Consider the following 11,427-nt stretch of genomic DNA (forward strand, 5'->3'; position numbering starts at 1 on the left):
AAACAATCCTTATTAGAGGTTGGGGTCTGACCTCAGTTAAACCAGTATATTCCTACTATCTCTAAAAGGTAACCAAAAAAAATGTATAAAACTATCTAATATCTGAGATTCAGCAGTTTGCAGAAGAAAACTACATTTTTATGTAAAAGAATAATCACTGCAACAGCTGCACACGTATAAAAACTTAAAGTTCCACTTTACAAATTTGAATAATGAGACCCAGGATAACTCTACACAAAAGTCAGGGAAGCTCCATACAAAGTCAGTGGCAAGGTGGAGGTTTGCATTTGGAGGAGCTGAGCTGCTTGTCATTTTCTGTGCTATAAAGTGCTGCTTCTCCTCTCACAATAACAATGCTGGAGTTTTAAAGAAAGGCTGACGTGCCCTAACTACATGTATACAGAAAAACCTCAGGAGGAAGGCAACATTTCCTTTTAAAATTGCTTCTAACAATGCCTCAGTATAATTATACAGGCTCCAGACTGAGGTTTGGAAGAATGTTAACTCTCCTGTCAATTAAAAACCTCCCTTTGTATCCAGCCAATGGGTGGGGTGCCACATTTTAGAGTGCAGCATTCAAGTCAAAACCCCAACCATCCCAGGTTTGGTTTGAGTCCTGCAGCATAAACACAAACCACACGGTGTTCGAAACACACAAATGGGTTTGTAAATCAGATTTTAAAGGCATGAAATGAGCGAAAAGCTGATTAGAGCAAAGGATGAGAAACAGCAGGACTCCGCCTGTTGTAGCAACTCGTAGACGAATGGCAGTGCATTTCTGTTGCAATTGTTTTCTAAAGTCATTTCTCCCTGTGTCCATCTCCTCCCTGCAATACCCGTGTGGACTGAGATTGGTGTGAAAGCTCTTGCTGCTCCATCAGTGCCATTGTTTGCAATGGCCACTGTAAACTGCCTGGCCTGCTGGATTCCCTCCCACACTGCACAACTAGAACTCCATGAAACCAAGGATATTGTGTTAGTCTGTTAATCCACTGCCATGGAACTCCCCTCACTGCTGCAATTGCCTGTGTGTGTAGTACTTGTGCCAATGCAGCTCACAGCTGCATGTCAGCACTGCTCAATTAGGCAGGAGTAACAGGAGTTCACACTTGCTTCCCAGAATTCTTAAGCAGTGTGCTTACTGCGTACAGTGGGGAATACTGGCTCTTTCAGGGTTGAAGAAAATGTGCTAACCTTATTTTTAGATCTGTTAATTTCTTCAGAATACTTCTCTGTGGAATCACTGACTCCCAACGATTGTGGTGCTTATATAGCAACTTCAGCGATAAATCAATCAAACCCCTAAAATGTTACAATTTTATTATTTTAGAGTAAAACTTTTATAGTTTTGGGGTTAGAACTTGAATACCAATGTGTAATTCTTTAAAGAAAATAGTCTCTTAGGGTATCTACAGCAGCATTCATAGGGGCATGGAATGGTTTGGGTTGGAAGGAACCTTAAAGATCACGTAGTTCCAAGCCCCCTGCTGCAGACAAGGGACATCTTCCACTAGATCAGGTTGCTCAGAGCCCCATTCAGGGCATTCTCATATTTTTCTGCTCTACTTCTATAATTTCCTTAAAATGCTGATCCATCTTGTTTGACAAACAACAATTAAAATACTGTTTATCCTTTTTGTATTTTAAAACACTTTGTCGCCCAAGAATATATTCAGCTTGAAAATGCTGTGCCCTTTTTGCTAGTGGTTGTACACCTGAGTTTTGGATGACTGCTTGACCTTTTGGAGTAAGTATGACAGTGAGGATAAGCTGATGAATGACTGCTTATCCTGTTGGCAGGAATTAGGGTATTGGTCTCTCACTGAGTGTCGTGGTGCCATTCTCTGTGTGAGGGGTCTGAGCTTCCCCCATTGGACATGAAGAGAGTTGAGAATTCCGAAGAGCCAATATGATGATTGGGGAATTTCTGGTTTAGCCACGTGGATATGATGAAACAAGGCAGAGAGGTGTTAACATTTAGCCCCTTTGACCTAAGACTGCAGGGAAGCAGACTCAGAGCTGATGTGTTAATAGCTTTCAGGATATGAGAGATACAGTTTAGAGGCTTTGAAGACGTTTAACCTACTTAGCTCACCTACGAAAAGAATAATCTGATTGCCAGCTTCAGGAGGACTGTAAGCCACTTTAGCAGTCCTCTGCAAAACTTGCTTCAGAGAGATCATTTCTGCCACAAGCAACTCACCAAGTGTGTGATTTAGCACTTCATTTTGGCTCAAAAGGCCTCAGGTACCATTCTCTGGGTCACTTCCTAAAGCTGTCTGAGAGCACGGGATTCCTTTGGGGAATGAGATGGGAAGGAGTGCTCCAAACACAGCACTCAACCTGCGTGTTCAGAGCAGAGCTGTTCCCAAGTAAACCCCTGCAATGTGCACTGGGCTGAGTATTTGACAGCCACCCAACGTTTGCCCTACAAAGGGGGGTCCCTGGGACGAGTCTGCTTGCCCACATGCATAGGCAGGAGGGTGTCAGCACACACCTCCCTCCCTGCTCTCTCCTGGACAACTCGTGCTCCTTAAAGTCACACTGAGTTGCCTTGTACATGACTAAGAGACTGAGACCTTCTCTAGATCTTGGCCAAGCTAAAAAAAAGGGTTTTTTTTCCTATTCTGGCAGGAAACTCCATGTGTAGAGAGATATCCCTCAGCTCTGCTGTGCTGTTTGCCAAAGCACCATTCCTTAACTGAATTAGATTACAAACCACTGTTCTGCCCTCCTCATCTTTATGGGCAGGTTTAAACCTCAGGTATAACCTGTAATAGAAAAGAGATCAATTCACTTTACCCACATTCCATCATGCATTGAATAACACACTTCCTGAGATTCGTGCTACCAGTGGATGCAGCAACATTCTCTGTCTTCCAAAGGAAATCATCAGACACACCTTAAATTGCTAAATTAGTGAGGGTTCTGTTCCAGAAAAGCAAATGATAAAATTGAGACCTGATGTAAACAGCTGAAGCTCATGATAATGGGTTAGCTGGTGACAACAGTGATGTAAATATTCTATTAGCAAACAGGTCAGAAAATGGGTGCAATTTTCCTCAGCTTAATCTACAAGGGCTGTTTACTATATACAAATAAAACAGCACTTCTGAGAAAATGGAATAGAATAAAATAATCCAATAGCATAGACTGCTACATTTAATCCTTTTTAACCATAATAAATAATAAGAAAAACAGATTATTTTTTAAAGGGTAGGGAAAGGTCTAGTATTTTTTCCTTTATAGAAACTGTAAAGACTAACACAAGATTAACAAAAGTGTCTCAGAAAGAAGAGAGTTGACAAACTAATAAGTAATGTTGTGCTTTCCCTGAATCCCTGAAGCATCTTGATATATATAAATCAGTGTCTCATTTTTCAAGATAGATCCTGCACCCTCAGAAAGTGTCCTTAGCTCACTAGACATGAAATGAAGTGCTGTCCACATTCTTTTTTTTCTTCTTCTGGCTAACAGAAGATCTCTCACCCATCTGAAAGATGATTATTTTTCTGTTCCCATCCTCATCAGACCAGTCACCCGTGACTTTGTCACCCTGCAACGTGTTTTACTCACGACTCCCCTCCGAGGCTGCCCCGAGGCACGAAGTTCACGCTCATAGTGGTGGCTGGCAGGAACACATTCCAGCTCGCCCCACTTGGCTCCTGTGTGCTCAAACACCGCCCTGAGGTGGCTTGGCTTCTGTTTTTGTTTAATTTAAGAAATCCTTTCTAGTTTTGCACCTTCCACCCCGGGTCAGGCTCCCCCCGGGGGCACTCGCGCCCTCTGCTGCCGTCACAGCGTGACCGCTGCGGGGGGAAACCCCCTCGGGCTGGGAGAGAATCCACGGGGAGGCGGCACAGAATATTCTCTGTTGTGAAGTCCCGCGGGTGTTTCACCGGCTTCCATGATTTCCAACGAACTTTTGACAAGGAAGAAATCTTCATCTAATTTAAAAATGCTCAGTATTCCCAAGGAAACCTAGGAAAGGTTCAGAGGTAACAATGGGGCTCGTACCATAAAAGTTACAGTTTAACTTGCCCCGTGGCTGTTCTCAAACACTGCTGCCCCTCCACCACTGTCCCTCTCTCAGCTACAGCACAAATCTCGCCTCTGCCACGGCAAGAATTGCATGCAAAAAGCAAACGAACTGTATCTAAAACACGGTTGTTGGGGTGGCAAGTCACAAACACAGCTTTGCAACGTGCCATTTGTGCTGCTCGAAGATATTGTTAAGATGGTTAGTTTAGGTCTGAGGGTAAGTAAATTATAATATATAGATGTTTAAGAAAGAATAAACAAAAAAAGGTCAAAAAAAGCCACCAAAATCCTATTTATTTATACAGACCTAAGTGTTGTCCAGTATAGGATATTGTGTTCTTACGTGGCTTTCAAAAAAAAAAAAAAAAAACCAGACTGATGAAGTTGCTGTTAAAAAAAAGAAAAAAAGTCATCCTATTTTCAAGACTCAAGCCCGTAATTTGACTAGAAAGTGCTGGAAATTATAATGTACAGATTCATCAGCATTTGAAAAGGAAAAGCTTTTGCTGTTTCAGTGCTGCAGAGGGTCAGGGTTTTCAACAGCACGGTACACACGTGACAGAACAAATAAACATCACAGGGAGCATAACTTGTATGCAGTACTCAGCGTTTTATCATAGAGATCCATCCCTACCATGAAAAAAGCAGAAACAAAACCTAATATTGGCAATCCCTTTGGTGGGAATCCTCCTCCATGAGCTGGCCAGCTACAAATGTGCCACAGAGCTTCCTGCTCTGGCCAGAGCGACGCTCACTCACCTCCGGGGATCCTCAGCAAAATAAGGGTATCAGGTACTGGCAGCAAACTGAACAATAATAGTGAGGGTCCCCCAGAAAAACAAGCAAAAAAACCCACCAAATTTACTTTTAGAAATTATTACATTAAGCTATATTTGATCTACATATGATTCTTCAAAATCAAGAGCAGTATTTTGCCTAAGTCAGTTGCCTTTGGAAGGGAATTGTTCATAATGACTTAGTTCAGTTTAATTTTGCAGGTTTCTCATCTCTTAAAGATCTAACATGGCTTAACTGTTTTGGTAATTCAGGTCAATACTCCCTTTGCCTTCACCAAAGGAGTTCTCTATTTCATACTCCAGTTTTGTATCAAGCTCTGTCTGGGTGAAGTAATTATAGAACTCATGAGTACATTCTTTGTTGTGAACTATTTCCTTGGGTAGCAGTGAAAACATATATTCATGTCTGACCAAAACTGACTGTTTTTACAGAAGTTAAAAAAACCCAAAAAACCCACATTTTTTGAAATTTCCTGTTTTAATTATTCAAGGAGATTTTTTTTTTCCTTCCTAAAATACAAGCAGAGTTGGAATAACCATACATTCCATATGTAGTTACATTCTATAACCACTGATTAAGGAAAAAGAGCAACGTCTTCACCCATATGTATATTATAGAACTCTGGGTCTGGGAAAGATCAAGAACTCGATTCAAATTAACAAAACAAACAAACAAAAACAACCAAACAAACAAAATCAAAACAGTTTTGAAGGGAGTACATTCCTGGAATTATGTCCACATATAAATAACTTATTCACATCAGAAATTCCAGGGAACTTTAATCCTCGTGTCAGCAAGTGTTGCATGATAAGGATTTCAGATGCTGCAGATAAAGAAAAGACTGAAAAAAACCGTGTCTTCCATTCATCTGGAACTATCATTTACAGCTACATAATTCTCTTGATCAGTGAGGTTTTGTTTCCTCTCAAAAAAATGGTTTAGAGTTCAAGACAAGTCCCTTTGCTTGTTTGGCTTCATAAGCTTATTCAAGATTTTATGAGGATATATAAAAAAGAAGTCAGGAGTTTGCTCAACAACTTCTTAATTCTAACAAAATTTACTTTATTTTCGAAGAGTTTGATGGGCAGGATATTTGTACAGACATTTTAGTAATTTAACTTTACCTGAGGTGATTTTCAGGCTCACATTTGCAGTCTGTATTACATCTGAAGCATTCCCAAAGCAGTCAGCCCATCAGCAGAGCTCCCAACAGGCCATCCTCTCCAGGTGAATGGGATGCAGCCAATCCAAACAGCAGGTTTAGGAAAATCAGCAACATGATTTCTGTAATACCTATAAATCAAATACCTATAAATCAAAAGGATTAGCATCGAGCTACTCCCAGCCAAAAGATTTTACCTCAGTAGTGGTTTGCTGTTCTGAATGAGAATGATCATTCTGCTTGCTTTCTTAAGCTGCTTAGTGTTCAAACAACTGTAATTTGGAATTGGATAAGCCTTCCTCCCATTTTTATGGCCCATTTCATGGTTTATGACCCATGCATGTAACTGTTCTTCCATGCATGATCTTTTTTACTCTGTTTCTCTCACATCCCTTTAGATCCTGCAGTAAGCAAAGGCCCAATTTCACACTGAGTCCTGTGGAGCTTTTCAATGCCATTCTATCGACTTGAGCATTAACTATTTAACATCTGACTGCTACGATTGACTTGTCACACTTAGTCTCAAGAATCGACCTGGCTGAGATCAGTGGAGGATAATCCACCCTTTGGAGCTGGGAAAAGCCTCAAGGCAGAGTTTCAACAACTTATATTTACAGTTATTAGACTGGAACAGTGTTTAATACATTAATGTATTAATATGTTTAATAATTAATGTTTCATGCCACACCAGGTCAAGGAACTTTCCATCAGCATAACTTCAGCTGATAAACTTCCATTTGCCTGCATTCCTTCAGGTCATGATTAGTGGTAGCCTAATCTGTATAATATACTTGTTAAAACCTCCAAAGCTTTTCTCTCTGCAGTCCTACCACACAGGCCACACCAGTCACTGCAGTATTTCTGGGACATACGTATAAGACTGGTCAGATGCTCTATTGACACTGTCATCACTAATGCTGCTGGAAAAAAGGGAACTGAATCACAGAATATCCTGATTTGGAAGGGACCCACAAGAATCATTGAGTCCAACTCTTAGCCCTTCCCAGGACACCCCAAAACCCCACCATGTGCCTGAGAGCATTGTCCAAACACTTCCTGAGCTCTGTCAGGCTTGCTGCTGTGACCACTGCCCTGGAGAGCCCGTTCAGTGCCCGACCACCCTCTGGGGGAAGAATTTTTTCCTGATATCCGACCTAACCCTGCCCCGGCCCAGCTCCGTGCTGTCCCCTCGAGTGCTGTCCCTGGTCTCAGAGCAGGGCTCAGTGCCTGCCCCGAGTGAGGGAGCCGCAGACCGCGGTGAGGTCTGACCTCGGTCTCCTCCGGGCTGAGCAAACCGGGTGCCTCAGCCGCTCCTTGTGGAGTTTCTCCTCCAGACCCTTCCCCATGTTCATCATTAGAACACCAATTGCGTCCGCTGCCGGAGGGGGGAAACCCAACCCCTCTCGTTTGGGAGAGCACTGCAGGGAGCTGCAAAGCGGCCGTTCGTGGGCAAGGCGTGTGGGACACGCTGCCTGCCAGGGAAGGGGTCTCGGGGAAGGCGTCCCAGGGGAGGCGTCCCCGTCCGCACCTGCCGCTGAGAAGGAAATGACAGCACAGCGTCCATTCGGCCGCCTGCTCGCTCAGGGGCTGTTACCGGGCAAAAGCGTTTTCATACACGTGTTCTGTGAGTTCCAGCACAAGGAATCCGAACTCCCGGGGCTCACATACACCTCTCCCCGTTAAGAACTGACCTGGCTGCCCCTCGCCCTCAGCGCTCCGGGCCCCGCCCCCGTTCAGGGCCCCGCCCCTCCATCGCTGTGTGACGTCACTGGCTCCTTGTGCACCGCCCATGTAAGGCGGCTTCCGGGAGAGTCAACCGGAGCCTTAAAGGGCCACAGCGCCCCACTGCCCGGAGCGGCGCCCCGGGTCGGCAGCAGGCCCGTTTGTCCCGGTGTCTGCACACCCGCCCCCCCGGCACCGCCCGCACGAAGCGCCCCGGGGAGCTCTCTGGCCCGCTGGGTGAAAAGGCGCGCAGGGGGCGGGGCCCCGGGCAGCCAGCCAATCAGCAGCAGAGCGCTTCCCAGGCGGCACCAATCAGAGACGCCGGCGGGCCAATGGAAGCCCGCCCTGGGCCGGGCGGGGCAGCACCGCCCTGGGGCTGCGCCCGCGGCCTCCCACCAGCAGGGGGCGCGCGGGGGCGGCGGCGGCGCGGGGGAGGCGCTCCGGCCGCTCTCGCCGCTGTCGCCGTTCCCGCCGCCGCCGCCGCCGCCGTCGCGCTCGGCCCGCCCGCCCCGCCTCCCGCTGCGCCGCCGCGGCCTCACCGCAGGTACGGGCGGGGACACTCGGACACCCCCCACACACCGGCACCGCCGCCGCCTGCCACCCTCCGCCCTGGCCAGCGCGGTGCCGCCTGCCCCGTCCCCGCGGTGCCGCCGTGCCCCGCCGAGGTGCGGCCGCGGGTCGGGCCGTGTGTCGCCCCCGGGGCCGGGCGGGCCCCGGGAGGGCCCCGCGGCCGAACAAAGGCGGCGGGCGGGCCCCGAAGGGAGCGGGACCGGCGGGGCAGGAGCGCTCCTGTTGCTGCGGGGCCGGAACCGACCCCGGCGGGAGCGAGCGCTGACAGCGGCCGGGCCCGGGCCGTGCCCGCGGCCCCCGCGATGGGAGTTTGGGGGTCTGGCTGCTGAAGCAGCAGCGCGGTGATTTCTGTCTCCCCCGGGCCGGGGCAGCCGGGTGTTCGGGCGGTTCGGGGTGTTCTGGTGCGGAAAGTCAGAACTGTATTGCAGGAAGTAAAAAAAAAAAAAAAAAAACAAAAACGCCAAACCAAACGCCAACCCCAGAATCAAAACAGGCAGCGAAACTCAAATATTGTCGATTGCGGTCCTCAGAGTTGGTTAACAAAGGTCATCTCGGTGTAAATCGTGGGGGTGAATCTGGATTTGTTGGTAAGATGCTCCTTCTTCGGCTTGTTTTTTTGGATCTGTTCTGTATTAAAATATCTAAAGGAACTGTAATTCGAAGTCTTCCAGCTCCGCTCCTTAATTTTCTTGCTGGGGAAATGAAGCGACTTCACAAAGCGTCTTTGTTCTCTCCTGTTTCTTAAGGGATTATAAGAAAAACTGTAGCAAAGCAGTAAAAATTGAAAGCAAACCTCGAACAGTATCTTATTATTTTGTGGATAGGGAGAGAGTGGGAGGAGATGCAACTAAATACTGAAGGTAAATAAAGAGCGGGGAATGAATAGGTGTTAAACCATTGCTACATATTCTGTTCCATTTTATTCAGATATTTACTTTTGACTGGAGACAAGTTTGGTTCTCTTTTCAGAAATAAAAACTGTTATTAAGTGGCTTTTTGAGCTGACATAACAGAGTTCTGTGACTCTAAGCAGAAGTATTAGATGAAGCAGAGGAGTTAACTCAGAGCTCTTGGAACGTGTGCTGTGTACTGTTTTTCCTGTTTCTCCCCCAGCATCTTGCATGCTTGAAGTGTCTTATATAACAGCCCAACGATGCATGAACATGAACATAAAATCTTTTGTGCTTTTGCTGTCTGAGGAAGATTTTGCGTTAAGATTTTCATTTTGCCTTATTTTGGTGCCAGTCCAAGTCTGGTGAGCAGTTTTCAATCTCTGGAAGGCATGCTTTAATTTGCACTGTAATTTATTATCTGTGATTGTGTTCAAGCTGTCAGAGGGTTAGGATGGGCAATAAAAGGGCTTTGACAAGTGTGCTGTAGGTCAGGCTCATTCTCTGATGGGCAGGTGGATTCCTGGCTGGGTTGGAGCTGGTGGTAGTGGAGGAGTTTGTGTGGGTGCCATCTCTTTAGGAAGCGGTTTGGGTGTAGCTGCATTTGGGCCACTTCCCACTTGCCTCTGCCGAGGCACAGGCCTGCTTTCCTGTGCCCCTGGGGTGGGAATTACATGGAAACAGCTCTTGGATCCAGATGCCTGGATGCATTGGTCTTAATGTTGCTGCTGGTGGTGCAGGAGGTACCAACAGAGGAAAGGCTTTTACTTCTTATAGGTGAAAGGGATTTATACTGCCTGCCTTTTGGTCAGATATTGACTCCTGCTGTTCTGTTTTGGTCTTGGTCTTCTCTTTTCTCTCTGGGACCCAGGGTGTAACTTCTCTCCTCTGGAGTGCAGTTTTCCTATATGGAAACACTGGTGACCTGTTTGTGGTTCTATTTTATACACAGGCTTCTGCTTTCACAGCTTCTGACCCAAGTTTGGACATAGGATGGTGTAGATGATTTCTGCCTGAGTGGATTTAATATTTTGGGTTTGTTACCTTCTGACTCTGTGGGAAAGGCTGATGTTACAGAAAGGGGTCTCTTTGTTCACAGTGATTTCCACTAGACTAGCACCCCTGTCGGGGTTCATAATTCAGCTGAACCGTTGAGGTTGGTACAGATCTATCAACAGCAATCATGATAAAAATTTCAGTGTGCTTTGTACTGTACAAAGATTCAATTTGAGATTTCTGCAGCCCAGTAATTGTGTGAATAGTGAACTCAGCGATGCGTGGCAAGAGGATAGGCTCCTCTATCTTAAAAGAACACATCTGTACACTGCATTTGCTTTTGAAGTTGTAGCTCTGTGGAGAGGGGAGTGCAGCAAAGACCACTGGCTCCCCAGTTGTTTTCAGCATTTAGGCCTGAAGGTGCAGAGAATGCTTGTTTGAAGTATTTGTAATGGCTGGAGCCATGAATGTCTATAACAAACAGTAAATGAGTTATTTGGTCAGCTGAAGGTTATTAATTCCCAGGGGTGGTAGTTCTGGACCCTAAATGATGTTATGCATTTTTCTGTTATTCTCCATTTATCTCCAAATAAGTGATCTGCAAAACTGTGTGCAGGAGGAGAAAGGATCAATCCTGCCCAGTTCTCTGTCCTTTGGGACTGAATTTTCCACTGGGGGAACTTGTGTGCATGGCAAACTGTAGATGCTTGTTCTCTGGACAAGCTTGACACAGTGCGACCTTGCTTTTTAGAATAACCAAGGCCTGTATTTCTACAGAAAAACTCAATTCTCTACATTCTGTTTGAATTTATTCACTTGTGTTTTACAAGTCAATCTTGGCTTTGCAAGATAGCCTGGCAATTATTGTATTCAAAGCCTTTGTGCCTGAATGTGGCACATGGCACATGCTAAATATTGGGAATGCCCTTTAAAATGTATCTTGAATGAAGTGCCAAAATACAGAAAACAAGGGAACTGTGTTGCCTTGTGCTGGAAGGAAAGCAAATAACCAGTGAGAGCAATAAGAGGCTTTGTGTCGCAGCCGTGGAGGGATTCCTCTCCCCCTGAGCTGCCACAAACCTGTTGTCCTTCCTGTCCCCTGCTTGTGTAGCTGGACCAGCATCTGTCACAGGAGGTGTCACTGGCTCCTGGCAGTGGACTTTCTGTCACCTGCCTTCTGTGAAACAGGATGAGTTGAAGTAAAAATTGTTCTTTCTCCTGTTTGGATTTAGGCAGCGCTTTTTTTTT

General features: G+C 46.0%; 1 protein-coding gene across 3 annotated transcripts in view; it reads left to right on the top strand.

Annotated features, from left to right (window-relative positions):
- Positions 1-8,225: 8,225 nt before the first annotated feature.
- The window catches only part of ZC3H7A (zinc finger CCCH-type containing 7A), a 26,618-nt gene continuing 23,416 nt past the window's right edge, over positions 8,226-11,427 (top strand). Inside the window, exon 1 of one of the 3 annotated variants that reach the window (XM_027885422.1) lies at positions 8,226-8,267. The gene's annotated coding sequence lies outside the window, so the exon portion shown is untranslated. Of the gene's footprint in view, positions 8,268-8,672; positions 8,881-11,427 lie in introns of those variants that run through there. The other 2 variants (XR_003571397.1, XM_027885421.1) reach the window with 2 other exon arrangements.

Source organism: Empidonax traillii, unplaced genomic scaffold, assembly GCF_003031625.1.
Source record: "Empidonax traillii isolate 1590-97213 ecotype Southwest subspecies unplaced genomic scaffold, ASM303162v1 scaffold166:size2381449, whole genome shotgun sequence".
NCBI classification, from domain to species: Eukaryota; Metazoa; Chordata; class Aves; order Passeriformes; family Tyrannidae; genus Empidonax; species Empidonax traillii.